Below are 17,990 nucleotides of genomic sequence, written 5' to 3'. Positions count from 1 at the left end.
TATGGAAGTATGTGATATGTGTATACTGTGATATGTGTAAGAAAACTACAAAACAGAACAAAAAAGAAACCAAACTTGACCAATGGTTACCACGGGTGAAGGCAGAAGAGTTGATGTTTAGGAAGCATTGAGTTTATGTAAATAGTGGTGGAGTAATTTGGAAAGGGATATCAATAATGGCTATATAACACAAAGAGTGTAATCACTGTCACTGATGTGATAGTTACATAATCTGGTGTCAATTTGAGGATTAAGAATGAAGGGATGGAGTCTAGCCTGTCAATCAGGTAGTAGCTTGATGACCTCATTTGGAGGCGCTAAGGAGATAAATAGCTCACTGGAGGTGGAACACATACTCACTCCCTGTGAAACATCCCTGTGGAGAAGACACATGGAGAGAGGCTGATGGAGCCAGACCTCTGGTAATAGAGAAACCACATAGAGACCCCTGCCAGCACGAGATGCTTATACCACCACTGGATCCACAAGACTACCCACCCACTGGCCTGTGATCTTCCTGCACTCGGCATCATCGTTGCATGTGTTTCATGAGTCTGAAGAAGACTTTATAGATTGGTATCGGGCATATGGACTAAGATCAGATTTATGGACTTGATCTGGATTGGGCTGGGATGTTTACTCACATTCAATTGCTCTTTTATATAAAACTCGTTCCTATACACATATGCATTTCCATTAATTTGTTTCTCTAGTCTACCCAGACTGACACTACTTGTTTATACAGGTAGAAGTTGTTGAATTGGAGAATGTTTCATTGTGTATATTTTTGCCACAATTTTAAAAATAATTACATTAATAACAAGGAAGTACAAGGAAGAAGAAAATGTTCTAGAATTGATTGTGGTGATAATTTTAAAACTCTCCTTGATGTGGTTGAATCGTTGAATTGTATGACATATGGGTGAAATGCCAATAAAGCTCTTAAAAAGAAAAGAAAATTCCCCTTTCAAAATAAAAATACTCAAAAGGTAAAGTCAGACAACAAATAGTCACATCACACTGATGACTTCTAAGAGCAAGTGGAAAGTGGTAACAATTGCCCTACCTACTCACCTCCAAGTTCTTTGAATTATTTCCTTCATATTGAGAAATAAGTATCATAATGAATATATACAAAATAGTCACGTCATTCTCCATTAAATAATATAATCAAAAATTCAACAGTAAAATTACAAAAGGAAATAAAATATAAATTTCTCCCATAAATAACAATAAAAACACTGAAGAACAAACATCAATCATAGTGACTTATGTGTTTGGGTACATTTGAGGAAAAAAATCTATAGAAACTCATATATATAAGAGAGTTTGATATAAAGGGTAAGTGCACATCAAGAAAACATCCCAATCCAGTGCTTCCCAAGCCCACAAGTCCAATATTAGCCCATATGTCCAACACCAATCCACAAAGTCATCCTCCATCTCACAAATACTACACAATGACACTGACTGCAGGAGGAAAGCCGAATCAGGGAACATGTAAGCATCTCAGTACTGGCAGGGGTCTCCACATGGCTACTCCAGCACCCAGGGCTACATCGTGATAGGTCCATGTGGCTTCTCCTCTGGGATGTCTTGCAGGAAGTGAGCCTTGCCAGCTGAAGCAGGGAACTGACTTAGGCAGCTGCAACCTGATCCGCCCATCACAAAGCAAGATACCCAAGAACTATAAAGGCAAAGCTCACCAGGCCATTTATCTCTCTGCACTTCAATTAACCCCACATGTGTTTATAGGCCAGTTAGCACAATAAACTTTAACTATCTCAACATATAACATGTCTTTCTAAGGTAATAACACACAAGGAACACATACATACATGTAACAGAAAATGGTTTCCCCTGAAAGAAAAGGGGACTGGACTGATGGACTATAACATATCCTTCTCTCTATTTAACAGAGAGATATTCATCTGCTCTGTCAGGACCCCTGGTAGACTTGTTTCTACTTTTATATTCCTTTTGTTTATTTATTTGGTTGGTTTTTGTTTTTATCTATATAAGATGTCAGGATAGGCAATCCTATGGAGGCAGCAAAAGAACCAGCAGTTCCTGAGGGTCATGGGAGTGGAGGAGGCAGGGGAGAAGAATGGTGGTAAGGCAATAAAGATGGGTAAGGGGAATAGTAAGTGTTCTAAAATGGATGTAGAGGAGGTTATAGTTTTCTGGTAATGTCTGCTCAATAGAATTGCATCTGTGAGGAATTACTGAGAGGTGAATGACAGATAAACATGATCATGGAGCAGGAGGGGAAAAAAAGGAAAAAGTATATATATATCCATATATGTAAATAGGTGTGTATATAAGTATCCATATATGTAAATATATAATTATTTAAATACAGGCATATTTCTTTAAATATTAATATAAATGCAAATGCAACAAGGAAGCAGATGGTCTTTGGACCGCTACTTAAATCTTACCTCGGTACAAGAACCATTACTTCTAATAATGTGACATTGTATGATACTTTCTTGACATGATTGTTGAAGACAAAATGGATGCATAAGCAAATGTGATGAAGAAAGCTGATGGTGCCCAGCTATTTAAAGATATAGTGTCTGGAGTCTTAAAGGCTTGTAGTCAAACAAGCAGCCATCTAGCTGAGAAGCAACAAAGCCCACATGGAAGAAACACACCAGCCTGTTGATCATGAGGTATAGACAGGAAAAGGTATCACAAGTTCAAAAACAAGCTACCAAATTGATGTGACAGGGGTGTGGATGTAATGGAGACCCAAAGTCCACCTATAAGTTAATTGGACAGTTCCTCTCATAAGGGCCACATGGAAGGGATGATAAATCTAGGGTGTGATATCAAAGCACATAACTCTCCTCTAGTTCTTTAATATTTCCTCCCGTTATTATTATGGTTTTTATTTGTTTTACCTCATTAATCATGTTAGACTGTGTATGTTCATTTGACACATGAAACCAAGATAGAGAACCCTTCAGAAACAGTAACGAGAGTAATGGTTCCCTGAGGGAATGAGAAGTGGCAGGGACAGCTGGTAGTATTGATGACTGTATAACCCCCCTGGAGGGGAGCAAATAACAGAATTGTACTTAAATGGATAAATAGTATGGTGTATGATACATCAGGGGAAAAAGTGCCTATACAAATCACTGTTAAGTCAACTTTAAATACCAAATCAATTTAAATCAGGTTAGGTCTAAAGCCATCTAAAATTGCCATGGTTTCTTAGAACTAAAGGAATTATTAACTAAATAAGCTTAGTCATTCCTGTATGTTTTGCTTTCTTAGCCTAAGCTTCCTAGATCTAATTTAGAGGACTGTTGTGTAGGTTGTTGTTAGGGTACATTGAGGTGGTTTGAATATATAGGTTACCCTGTTGTTGTTTAAGCTTTCTGTAGTTGACAGTGCTTCAAAGCTCTGCATAAGCGGCTTCTTCCTCAGAAGTGAGGAGCCAAGTCTTTCTTCTTTGTTTATTCTTAGTTTGGAAACTCCACTGAAACCTGTTCACTTTGGGGGACCCTGCTGGCATTTGAAATACCAGTGACATAGCTCCCAGCATCATGTACTGGCCCTATGCACAACCAAATGAAACGCTGCCCAGTCCTAAGGCATGCTCACAATCGTTGCTATGCTTGAACTCATTGTTCCGGCACTGCATCAATTCAAACCGGGACTAGATGAACAGTGAAAAGTGGAAACTAAACAAAATAAATGACGTGTATAAAAACCTATTTCACACAAACAATAATGTGTAGTATAACAATAGAACAATATAACAAATATATTTTTGCCCACTACCTAGTTTAAGCTATAAAACATTAAAAATATAATAGAGGCCTCTGTGTTACCTTCTCTCTCCCAATCCTTTCCCCATTCCTACCAGCCCCATAAATGAGGAAATTACTGTCCTAAATTTGGTGTATCTGATCTCGTGAATATTTTTAAAATTTAACCAAATATGTATAAATCTCCCAAAATATATGGAATGATTTCATTCTAAAATGCTATATAATATATTGCCTTTCTCAGTGTGTACATTTACCATTTGGGGTTCAATATGATATGTGTAGGGTGTACCCATGTTCATGGTGTTGTTAGCTGATGTTGAGTTGGTTCTGAATGAACCACTTGTGAGCCCTCTGTGCAATTGTTGTCACGTTTGAGCCCTTTGTTGGAGCCACTGTATCAGTTCATCTCGTTATGCGTCTTCCACTGACCCTCTGCTTTACCAAGTATGATGTTCCTTTGCAAGGACAGGTTTCTCCTGGTCACACGTCCAATGTACCTGAGATGAAGTCTTGCCCCTCTCCATTCTATGGCATTCTAAGGAGCCTTATAGTGTACTTCTTCCAAACGGCTTAATTTGGTCTTCTGGCAGTCCGTGGTATTTGCAATATTCTTCACCAACACTATAATTTGAATGCCTTACTCTTCTCCAGCTTTCCAAATCATTGTGCACATGAGGTAATTTAAATATACCAAGATTGGAGCAACCACACCTTCATCATCAAAGTGATAAATTCACTCTTCAACATTTTAAAAGAGGTCTTGTGCAGCAGGTATGTCTAGTGCAATATGCTGTTGGTTTTCTTGACGACTGCATTGTCTTCCATGAATATTGGGGATCCAAGAAAAATTAAATCTTTGACAACTTTAATATTTTCTCTGTTTATGATGATGTTGTCTAATGATCCAACTATGATAGTTTTGTGGGTTTTTTTAATAGTTGTAATCCATCCTGAAGGCGGCAATCCTTGATCTTCATCAGCAAGTCCTTCATGTCCTCTTCATTTGAGAAGCAAGGCTATATCATCTGCATATTAAAAGTTGTTGAACCTTCCTCCAACTGGTTGCCACATTCTTCTTCATTTTGTCCAGCTTCTCAGATTATTGCTCAGTATGCAGATTGAATAATTATAGTGAAAGGATACAACCTTAAAACACATTTTTCTTGATTTTAAACCTGATTATATCCTCTTGTTCTATGTACATGATACACATGAACACAAGTAAGTGTTCTGAAACTCACATTCTTCTCAATGTTTTCCACAGTTAGCTATGATCCACACAGTTTCATGCCTCTGGAGAGAGAATAACGCATATATAAATATTTTTCCATTTTTGCTCTGCTTTGAGCCAAAATCCATGTGACAACAGCAGTAATATCCCTTGTTCTAAGTCTGTGAATTCCGCTTGAATTCCCAAGCTCTCTCTAGATGTACTGTTACAACCATTGTTGAATTATCTTCAGCAAAAATTTTACTTGCATGTGATAATGATATTATTTGACAATTTCCACACTCGGTTGGGTCATTTTTCTTGGCATAGATTGTTGAGTGCTTTCAATGATGCATCAATTTGTTGAAACATTTCAACTGGTATTCTGTCAACTATTGGAGACTTCTTTTACATTAATGCCTTCAGTGTAGCTTGGACTTCTACCTTCAATACCAATGATTCTTAGTCATATACTATCCTGAAATGGTTGACTATTAACCAATGTTTTTGGTACAGTGGCTCTGTGTATTTCTTCCATCTTCTTTTGACAGTCAGGATATATATATATATCCTGAGTCTTAAAACATCATTCTTTCACACACATTGGACCCTCAATAAATGTTGAATTAATGAATAAATGGATAACATCTTGTTTTATCTTGCTACTCTGGGAATAAAATTTGGATATATTGCTTGTGTTTTCTGTTTTAGACTTTTCTGAAGACATGATGAATTTGTTCGTTTACTAGGCATTTGAGGGAGTGGGGAACTTGTCAATCAGAATGTAAGAGAATATTTGGAGTAATGTGAATCTTATAGTTTGAAACCTTTTGAAGTGTTCATAGGCTTTTGCTTCAGGAAAGAAAATAAGCACTTGTCAACTTGGATCAGAGCAAGCATCTCAAGACAAGTGGTCACAGAGTGCTTGGTAAGAAAAACGTTAAACCAGAATAAAAATCAGCCGTTTGCATCTAACAGTTGCTCCATAGGAGGAAGATATCCCAGTGCACTTCCCTAAATATTTACATATATGGCCTTGAAAACCTATGGAGCAGTCTATTGTGTCTCTCCTATAGGCTGCTACAAGTAGGATCGAATTACCAACAAATCATTAGCAAATCCAAAGAAGTTTCTTTAGTAACTATGATGGAATAGACATTATTATATTTCCCTGACATGTTCAGTTGATATGGAAGTTCTATTAGAACTCAGTATCAACAGCAAGTGGTACTGGTTTGTTAGGATAATAACACTCAGATAATATGCATTATCATGATTGATTGTTTGTTTGACATGAACGTGTTTGTCACTAAAGATTTCAAGTCAATTTCAGTTTTACTTTCCCTCCTCTTTTTTTTTAAGCCACTCAAACCACTATTTCAATGAGGGAAAAAGAATCTGGAGGGATTTTTGGTCTTGTTTTTAAAGAACCATACTATATATTTTAACACAGCCCATCTCATGAAATAAAATCAACACCAATGTCCTATTAAACTCACCTTATATGTTGTTTTTTCCCTCAACCTCCCTACATTTCTCCCTGCTCCCTGTTTCTGCCATGTCCCTGGCCTGCTCACAGTCTTCAGAATCTTGTCTACTGATGAATAAATCACATTTCTTCTTCTTGGTTTTTCTTTATAACAACGTTGATATGAAATATGTATCTTTGTGCGAATGACTGAGTTTGTGAAGCATAATATTCTCTAGTTTTGTCCATGTCTTGACATGTTTAAGAGAGTTGTCATTTCTTTTTATTGATGCATAAAATTCCATAGTGTGAATAGACAGAGCTTGTTTATCCATCCCTCTGTAGTTGGGCTTTTGGTTTGCTTCCATGTTTTTGCTATCATTGACTTTTAATATAGTATACTAGTCTATACCTTTCTAACAAGCCCTGGAAGTCCAATGGTTGAGTGCTAAACTACTAACCAAAAGGTCAGTGGTTTGAACCCCCTGGTACCTTCATGAAGGAAAACTGATCATCTGCTTCCCAAAGCCTTGGAAATCTTATGTTGCTGTTCTACTCTGCCCTGTAGGAGAACTGTGCATCAGAATCGACTTAATGGCAATAAATTTGGTTTTAGTTTTATGTGCTTTTCCAAAATAAGTACAAAAATCACTCATTTATTTGTTTGTTTATTCTTTTATTGGGGGCTTTTCAAATTTTATAACAATCTATCATTCAATTATATTAAGCACACTTGTACCTATATATCCATCAATGTTTCACAAATTACTCTTTTAGAGAGCCAGCAAATGCTTTAAATACCCCTCACTTTATGATCCAAATTGGTGGTGAAGTAGATGTGGGAGGTCTTGTAGGGCATGATCAAGGGTAATGAAACCAAGAGGAATTGTTGAAACCCTGGTGGGGATTAAGCATGATAGTGGGACAGGAGGAAAGTCAAGGGAAATAGAGGAAAAAGCTGGGAGGCAAAGGGCATTTATAGTGGTCTAGATAAAGACATGTATATATGTAAATATATTTATATATAAGGATGAGGAAATAGATCTATGTGCATATATTTATAGGTTTAGTATTAAGGTAGCAGAAGGACATTGGGCCTCCACTCAAGTACTCCCTCAATGCAAGAATACTTTCTTCTATTAAATTGGCATTTTATGATACTCACCTTCCCGACACACCACTGAAGACAAAGTGGGTGAATAAGCAAATGTGAAGAAAGCTGATGGTTCCCGGCTATCAAAAGATATAGTGTCTGAGGTCTTAAACGCTTGAGGGTAAACAAGCGGCCATCTAGCTCAGAAGCAACAAAGCCCACATGGAAGAACACACCAGGCTGTGTGATCATGAAGTGCCAACGAGATCAGTTATCAGGCATCAAAAAACAAAAAATTATATCATTGGGTGCACACCTCCATGATACGATCGCTGAAGACAAATGGGTGCATAAGCAAATGTGGTGAAGAAAGCTGATGGTGCCCAGCTATCAAAAGGTATAGCATCTTGGATCTTAAAGGTTTGAAGGTAAACAAGCGGCTATCTAGCTCAGAAGCAACAAAGCCCACATGGAAGAAGCACACCAGCCTGTGCGATCATGAGGTGTCGAAGGGATCAGATATAAGGCATCATCAGAACAAAAAATCTTACCATAGTGAATGGGGGGGTGTGCAGAGTAAAGACCCAAAGCCCATTTTTCGGGCAATGGAGATCCCCTTGCAGAGGGGTCTAGGGTAGGAGATAAGCCAGTCAAGGTGCAATGTAGCACTGATGAAAAATACAACTTTCCTCTAGTTCCTAAATGCTTCCTCCCTCCCCCACTATCATGATCCGAATTCTACCATGAAAATCGGCTAGACCAGAGGATGTACACTGGTGCAGATAGGAACTGGAAACACAGGGAATCCAGGGTGAATGATCCCTTCAGGACCAGTGGTGTGAGTGTCCATACTGGGAGGGTAGAGGGAGAGTGGGTTGGAAAGAGGGAACCGATTACAAGGATCTACATGTGACCTCCTCCCTGGGGAACACACAACAGAAAAGTGGGTGAAGGGAGACATCAGACAGGGCAATATATGACAAAATAATAATTTATAACTTATCAAGGGCTCGTGAGGGAGGGAGGAGGGGGAGGGAGGGAGGGGAATAAATGAGGACCTGATGCCAGGGGCTTAAGTGGAGAGCAAATGTTTTGAGAATGATGAGGGCAATGAATGTACAAATGTGCTTTACACAGTTGATGTATGTGTGGACTGTGATGAAAGTTGTATGAGTCCCTAATAAAATGATTTTTTAAATCTACTTCACCATAATAAATAAATAAGTAAAGGTGGACTCGTTGCTAAATAAATACTCCTCACTTTAAGCAAGCAAGGTTGTGTCATCTGCATATCACAGGTTGTTAATAAACCTTCCTCCAATCCTGATGCCCCATTCTTCCCCATACAATCCATCTTCCCTGATAAATTGATTAACATACAGATTTAATATATATGCTGAAAGGATACAACCCTGATGCACACCTTTTTTTATTTTAAACTATCCAATATGCACTTGTTCTGTTCACACAACTACCTCTTGATCGGTGTACAGTTCCATGTGCTGTGCTCCATTCACATCGTGAAAGTAGACTCTTCATTCACGTCATTATAGTGCACTCTGCTGTGCTCCATTGACGTCATTATAGTTGACTCTGCTCCATTCACGTCATTCTAGCAGACTCTGCTGTGCTCCATTGACGTCATTATAGTTGACTCTGCTCCATTCACGTCATTCCAGTAGACTCTGCTTGGGGAAGGCAGCTCTTCCTCTATCACCTTTCTGATGCCTCCCAATCTGAGAGGCTTGTCTTTGGGCACTGTCCCTGACAACGTTCTGCTTCTAATCATGAGGTTTTCAGTATCTGACTATACTTTCATGTTAACCATAAGGTTTTCGGTAGCGAATTTCAGAAGTGGACAGGTACTCCTTTTTCGTAATCTGTTCTTAGCTGGAAGCTCTGCTGAAACCTGTTCGTTTGGGGTGATATGGCCAGTAACTGAAATCCCAGTGAGATTGCTTCCAGCATCACAGCAACATTAAGGCCACCACTGTATGACAAATTCCCACATTTTCTAAATGTAAGAATTTTAAAACAAATGTTTCAAATGGTATGAGCTTTATGCACTTAAACATAATCCATTCCTTCTGCATCATTAAGATGTGAATGAAGAGGAACATTATGCTTAAATTAGCTTCAAATACCATAAAGAGTATCAATATTTAGATGCCAAAAAAAGATAATGTCACATGACCCTGGAGCAGCCTAGGTTGCCTGTAAACAATGCTATCTAATGAAACATCCCTCTTAAATTGAAGATAACACAATAGGCCAGAGTTAGTAGCAAAAAGGCATGATTGAATATTTCATGCTATATTATGGATTACTGAATATCATTATTTAATATTGTTAGATTACTGAATTGAAACCTAAACGTTGAAGAGTTATGACAAATAATGATAAAAGTTAGAGCAACGATAAAAGGTGCTATGTGTTCACCCTAGAAATCAGTCTGCCTTAATGCCCACCCTATACTATCTGTAAAGAGGGGTTATGCCATCTGTTTCTCCCGTGAGAAGGGGTCTACACAGTTCTAACTTCTAGAAGACCTAAAGCAGGGTGTGTAAGGTGCTACCCTGAGCAGCATGTGAAGATTACTAAGGTGGATCCCCTATTTTAAATTAGTATTTGATGAGAGAGATTCCTGAGAAATAAAAAGTGATATTCCTTTGCATTCCACATATCTTTATTCTTCATAAGTTAGAGCAATGACGTAGAATATAAAAACCATGAATTAAAATATAAATATTTTAGTCAGCTTGGTTCTAACAATTAATTTTATTAAATTCCTGTAGGAATTAGTCTTCTTTTTAAACAAGGGATCATGAATGTAACCTAAAAGGCCTTTTAGATCAAGTTAATCTCTCAGACACCATAGCTACAGTGTTTCGAGCCAATGTTTAATTAATGACAACAACAAATCATTTTAAAACTTAAGCACATAACACTTTGTTTATAAAATCCTTTCTCACAGAGTGAGAAAGAGAGAGAGAGCTAACCAACTTTAACAGAAAATGGTCTATAAGGCAAGGATTTAATAAATACAATCAGGAAATGTTTTAATGTTAGAGTTAATAAATATCCAACTTGACCTTAAAAATATCAGTAGCAGAGCACCTAAGTTGTTGTTTCCTTGAGTCAAGTCCAATTCATGGTGTTCCTTCAGTGAGGAATAGAACTTTGCTCCACATGATTTATAAGACTAGGAGGTTTCAAAAGCAGATTAAAAGCCCAAAAGTCTGATGTGTTTCTGGGTGGGTTTGAAGTGCTAACCTTTTTTTATCCCCCTCCTGCACCTCTTCTTTTTTCAAATTGGTAACCTTCTTTTTTTTTCTTTTTTTTTTAGTGGTAACCTTCTTTTTTTTTTTTTTTCAGGGTTTTTCAAACATTTATTCCTTCTTGTTGCTGTGGAGTCCACTCCAGCATGAAGGACCCATGGTGGTAAAGCTGAACTGGGCTCCACTGAGTTTACAAGGATGGATTTTCAGAAGCAGTCAGTGCACTAGACCTTTCTTCCAAGGCACTTCTTTTTTTTTTTTTTAAACAATTTATTAGGGGCTCATAAAACTCTTATCACAATCCATACATATACATACATCAATTGTATAAAGCACATCTGTACATTCTTTGCCCTAATCATTTTCTTTTTTTTTCTCCTCTTTTCTTTTTTTATATTTTATTAGGGACTCATACAACTCTTATCACAATCCATACATATACATACATCAATTGTATAAAGCACATCCATACATTCCCTGCCCCAATCATTCTCAAAGGATTTGCTCTCCACTTAAGCCCTTTGCATTAGGTCCTCTTTTTTTTTTCCCCTCCCTCCCCGCTCCCCCCTCCCTCATGTGCCCTTGGTAATTTATACATCGTTATTTTGTCATATCTTGCTCTATCCAGAGTCTCCCTTCCCCCTCTTCTCTGCCGTCCATCTCCCAGGGAAGAGGTCACATGTGGATCCTTGTAATCAGTTCCCCCTTTCCAACCCACTCACCCTCCACTCTCCCAGCATCGCCCCCTCACACCCTTGGTCCTGAAGGTATCATCCACCCTGGATTCCCTGTGCCTCCAGCCCTCATATGTACCAGTGTACAGCCTCTGCCCTATCCAGCCCTGCAAGGTAGAATTCAGATCATGGTAGTTGGGGAGAGGAAGCATCCAGGATTTGGGGGGAAAACTGTGTTCTTCATCGGTACTACCTTGCACCCTAATTAACCCATCTCCTCTCCTAAACCCCTCTATGAGGGGATCTCCATTGGCCGACACTTGGGCCTTGGGTCTCCACTCTGCACTTCCCCCTTCAGTCAATATGGTATATATATATATACATACATACATACATATACACATACATACACACACATATATACATACACACATATCTTTTTTTTTTTTTGCATGATGCCTTATACCTGGTCCCTTGGCACCTCGTGATCGCACTGGCCGGTGTGCTTCTTCCATGTGGGCTTTTCTGCTTCTGAGCTAGATGGCCGCTTGTTCACCTTCAAGCCTTTAAGACCCCAGACGCTATCTCTTTTGATAGCCGGGCACCATCAGCTTTCTTCAGTGGTAACCTTCTTATAAGCAGTCCAACGCTTGGCCATTTATGCTGCCAGGGAATCCTATAGCAACTATAGTCCATCTAATTTTAAGTATAATTTCCAGAAAAATTTTCCACATATAAAACATTGCAAAATGTATTCTAGGTTATCTAATCTAGGTAGATAGCTTTCTGCAGAAGAAATGTCTTCAAAAAAAACCAGCAGCTTTGCTTTTGAATAGTAAGTACTAAGCTCATCTATCTACTGGCAGAAATAATATAGCAGGGCCAATACTTCCCAAAGCATTCACTCTTGGCTTTGGACTGTAAAGTAATGCCGATTGTATAAAAAGTGTGTGGGCAAGGGGGGGGGGGGTGAAAAATGACCAATAGCTATAGAAAATCCAGAAGAGTCTTGGGTTATTAAAGTGCAAATAAAAATAAGTAAGCAAGCGGCCATATCACTTTCCTAATTTACCTGTACTGGAAATGATCACAGTTTTCTAAGACAGGTATTACATTGGGACAAAAGTCATTTAGGAAACTTATTTAAAGGGCACAGTGTTGGGCTTCACTCCCAAGAAAATGCATTAAGAAGACCTGGGAGGAAGAGGGGAATCCACATTGAAATCAGCCTAGATGATTTTGATGCATAAGAAGTCCAGGCCTGAGAGAAACATGACCTCCTGTGGTACCCAGCAGACTTCCCCCCAAAGTGATAGGAAATGTCCACAGCTAAATGCGTTCTCCTTCAGAAAAAAAAATATAAGGCTTGGAGTCCACCTCAACTAAATATTAAAAGAAAACTAGCAAGATTCTACTCTGGTAAATTAATAGGCTCTGTCGTATTAATATGAGTCAGCATCGACTAGATGGCAGTGAGTTTGAGTTTCAATTTGGTTTCATATGAGAAGCCACATTGTTGTTTATAAAAACGGGATCACTGATTATCTCAGATCAAATAAATTTCATCACCCCTGTGGAACTGACAGAGTAGATAGGGCAAGATCCGGAGCCCACCATTCCGTTTGTTCTGGAGATGAGGAAAATCTTTTAGTCGGGTGGGCTCTATGTAACTTGACTCTCTTAAAACAGATTTTTCTTTTAAATCATCTTATTAGGGGCTCATACAACTCTTATCACAATCCATACATCCATCATTGTGTCTAGCACATTTGCACATTGGTTGCCATCATCATTCTCAAAACATTTGCTTTCTACTGGAGCCCTTGGCATCAGCTCCTCATTTTTACCCCTCCCTACCTATACCCCATGCCTCATGAACCTTTGATAATTTAGAAATTATTATTATTTTGTCATGTCTTACACGATCCAATGTCTCCCTTCACCCACTTTTCTGTTGTTCACCCACCTTGGAGGGGGTTATATGTAGATCCTTGTAATTGGTCCCCCCTTTCTACCTCACCTTCCCTCCACCCTCCTGGTATCGCCACTCTCACCACTGGTCGTGAAGGCTTCATCTGTCCTGGATTCCCTGTGTTTCCAGTTGCTCTCTGTACCAGTGTACATCCTCTGGTCTAGCTGGATTTGTAAGATAGAATTTGGATCATGATAGTGAGGGGGGAAGGAAGCATTTAAGAACTAGAGGAAAGTTGTGTGTTTCATCATTGCTATGCTGCACCCTGACTGGTTAATCTCCTCCCTGTGACCCTTCTGTAAGGGGATGTCCAGTTGCCTACAGATGAGTCTTGGGTCCCTAATCTGCACTCCCCATCATTCACAATGATATGATTTTTTGTTCTTTGATACCTGATAACTGATCCTATAGACACCTCATGATGGCATAGGCTAGTGTGTTTCTTCCATGTGGGCTTTGTTGTTTTCTCAGCTAGATGGCCACTTGTTTATCTTCAAGCCTTTAAGACCCCAGATGCTATATTTTTTTATAGTTGGGCACCATCAGCTTTCTTCGCCACATTTGCTAATGCACACATCTGTCTTCAGCAATCATGTTGGGAAGGTGAGCATCATGGAGTGCGACTTTCCTAGAACAAAGTGTTCTTGCATTGAGGGAGTATGTTAGTGGAGGCCCAATGTCCATCTGCTACCTTAATACTAAACATGTAAATATATGCACATACATCTATTTCCTAATCGACATATATAAATATATTTACATATGTACATATGCCTGTAACTAGACCTCTATTATGCCCTTTGCCTCCTAGTCCTTTCCTGTATCTCCTTTTACTTTCCTCTTGTCTCACACTCATGCGCAGCCTTCATTTGGGTTTCAGAAACTCCTCTTGATTACATAGCCCTTGATCTAGCCCTACCAGGTCTCTTACACCCTCCTTGCCACTGATTTGGGATCACTTGTTGTTCTCTTGTCCCTGGGTTTGTTATAACACTTCCTTTCCCCCACCTCCCCTCTCCCATGTCTTCCTGAACCCTCGGTCCTGTTGTTTTCTCCTCCAGATTGTTTATCCAGCCTATCTAATGTAAGTAGACCTGCAGAGATAATAATATGCACAAAAATAAGACACGTAAAACAAAGCAACAAAAGAAAACAACAACAAACCAATGACCAAATGAAAGCCTGTTAATAGTTCAAGGTCTGTTTGTTGACCGTTAGGGGTGTTTTCCATTGAGTCGGATGGGGTGCCACACCTGGCCCCAAAGTCTATTTTTATTACTCCCTCGGGACTTCCTTGCTCTGTTCCCCTTGCTGTTCTGTTGCACGCCCTTAGTATTTTGCCTCGGTGTGGTGGGATCAGATGAAGCACAATTCCCACGCTGTATCTCCAGTGTTGTCCCCTGTATGGGTCAGTGAGGGATGTCGTGTCTCCTAGTGGGGTTGACCATATGGTCTTCTCTGTGCATTGTCTGCTCTTGAGCTGGGACATTGTCCTCAAGGCTTGGTGGGCCAGGATGTGCTCCACTCTTCCTTCCTCCCCCTTCATTAGCTCCCGTGTGCTCTGATCAGACATGTCCCTCTCCCTGAGCTGTAGCTTCAGTGTTGTCCTCTGAAGTAAATTCTTCTGGGGGAGAGAGACGGCTGTCCACGAAGTTGGGATTGGGGCCAGGCCCCTCAGACCTCTCTACTGGTTCCCTGCTTCGTGCCAGTATGTTTCATTCACATCTTGGAGCACAGAGTGGAGTCTGGTCCCTCTTTCCCTGTGGAGATATAAATATTACCCTCCCCTTGGGTGGGTTAGTGCCCTGGTCCCCCGCTACCCATTTCTTTTTTTCCCCTCTTTTCCCCCCTCCTTTTTAGTTGGCTACCATATGTACCCCTAGATTTGGTGTGGCCCCTCCCATACTACCTGAACCTCACAAAACAGATTTTTTAAGACAGAGAAGACCAGTAAAAGGAAGGAACTTATCTGTAATCTCAGTATTAGCTTATATTAAGCATGACTAAAACTTTTACATTACTATTTAACAAGCTTTTTTTCCCTTATAGTTTCTGAATTGTGTATGCTACTTTGTACCTGAATTCACTCTAATTTGCCTAGTTTTCCAATCTCCTTTCTATGATGGAAGAAGAAAACAAAATAATTTTTGTTACCTTCTTTAAAACATCAAATATATCCGTGGTTTCTCTAGCACAGAGTGCTAAAGTCTCTTTGGGTACTTTAAATATCAAAGATACCATTTCCTTTTCATAAAATTATATCTTGAATAATTCATTTTCTTTCAACCTTGCAACATATCATTTCCTTCCCAGTCATCTGACTGTCACCTTTAAAATAGCCAGACTGCTCAAACATTGTTTACTATGATAAATCCAATGTTTTTGAACCAAACTCTGGTTTTTGTTCTGTATAGCAAAAAGTGACTGACTGATTTCTATGCTTTCACTGAAGCAAAGGTAAACATGTAATTCAGCACAGTGATAGATTTGTAACTGTTTTTTTAACAAAGAAATTAAATTTCCTCTAAAAACTGAGACCAACAACAATTAGTTCTTCCTTAAAGGAAGTTTTTTGAATTGCTTTCTTAGCAGGACTTGGGAGTCACTCTATTTCAGAGAACTGATTCTAGTTAGTATATAAGCTTGGATTGTTAGTTTGCATGCATGGGTTATAAATATTTCTAATAAACTTATCCCTGTTATACACATAATTCAGTGGGCATCCACCATTCCCATCGATGACTCTTAATGAGCATCTACTAAATGCAAAGCACCACAGAAGGTAGAACTGCAAAGACATTTCGGTATTTGACTCTCCACGTAAATAACACCTCATATGCAAAATCTCCATCTTCTGAGTCAGGATGAGTATGTTTGCTCTCTCGTTTATTCGCCCTGGTGGAATAGTGATTACACACGGGGCTGTGCTTTCAAACCACCAGCCACTCGGCAGGAGAGAGGTGGGGCTTTCTCCCTCCATTCCAAGTTACAGTCTTGGAAACTCACAGGAGCAGTCCTCCCCTGTCCTCTAAGGTAACAACAAGTCAGCATCGGCTCAATGACAGTGAGTTCCAGTTTCTAGTTTTCATTTGGAGTTGTTGTTTTTTTCTCCATCTATTCATCTTCCAAGATTGTAATTAACTCAGCATCTGGCAAGATCGCTGTTTGGTGCAAATGGTAAAGATTGGCGGTGCAGACCTGAAGATTGGAGGTTCAGAATCCACACAGAGGGCCCTTAGAAGAAAGGCCTGGCAATCTGATTTGAGAGCCTGACCACTGAAAAACCACATGAAATGTGATGCACGGGCAACCGGTTCACTATCAGTGGCATATGACCAAGAGGACCGATTAGTTTGGCTCTTTTCTCCCCCAGAAGTTATGATAGGTTTTCTGTGACTTGTCTGCTCCTGAGAGAACCATCATATCGGCCAGGGTCCAACGGTGGCTATAGAGTACTTGAGAGAAACTAAACCAGAGTAAGAAAAAAGACACATGGAATTGCAAAGAATCCGTCCAAACACACGTGAATACTACTGATGGCCTGTCTACATAATAATACTTTAGATATGCTACAGTAAGTAATGTGTCATTAAAATTCATTACACCTCTTGCTTTTCAGATTGTTGCTGTTGTTTTCGGGGGGGGGTTGTTTGTTTGGGGGGTTGTGTGGGATTTTTTTTAACCGGCATTGTCAGGTTAAGCATTTGACTACTAATCTCAAGCTCAGTAGTTCTAACCCACCAGCCAGCTGCTCCATAGAAGAGGAGGCTAGCCACTCCTGCAGACCCACAGCCTGAGAAACCCTAGATAGCTAGGATCACCACGAGTGAGAATTGATTTGATGAGACTGCCAGCGCAGGATATGAAGTGTTAAGTGATATCTCGGGCTCCTTTTCTGTTTCAGCTGAACAGTGTCAATCTAATCTCGTGCTGATGGGTTCTGAATGGGACAGGACAATGGACTTAGTAGGATCATAGGTTACAATGTGTTTGTCTGGCTTCTCTAGGGAAGGGACAGCAGTAAAGTGTAGATAAACAGACCCAGAGAGGTTCACTTCAAAGAAACGGCTCCGGCCAGTACAGAGGCAGTTACGTCCCAAATGTGTGGGTCTCGTGGCGGGCCAAGGAGGACCGCTGCCTCGCAGGGGGAGAAATCTAGCAAACGCAAATGCTGCAGGCCAGCCCGCAGCCTGGAGTCTTCTTCCATCTTTATGTCCCTCGAGCTGCGGCTTCGTGGAGAGAAAAGTGTAAATTCAAGCGAGACAGGAAGAGAACCCTTTGCCAGAATATCTAATTAAATGAGGGAGCATTTAGATGTTCACAGAAAATCAGATTTTTTTTTGCCATAATCTTTATGAAGCCTGCTTGTATACTGGAGGCAGGCCAGAGTTCCAGGGACGCTCCCCTTTACACTGATGCATAGTGATTACATTATCTTACATCATGAAGAGCACACCGTCAGGTCCAATCTGTTAAAACATTGGAAGCTGTAACCTCGCCAAATCAACACATA

The sequence above is a fragment of the Tenrec ecaudatus genome, chromosome 7, assembly GCF_050624435.1.
Source record: "Tenrec ecaudatus isolate mTenEca1 chromosome 7, mTenEca1.hap1, whole genome shotgun sequence".
Lineage (NCBI taxonomy): Eukaryota > Metazoa > Chordata > Mammalia > Afrosoricida > Tenrecidae > Tenrec > Tenrec ecaudatus.
The sequence above is the reverse complement of the archived record's forward strand: the minus strand, read 5'-3'. Positions refer to the sequence as shown.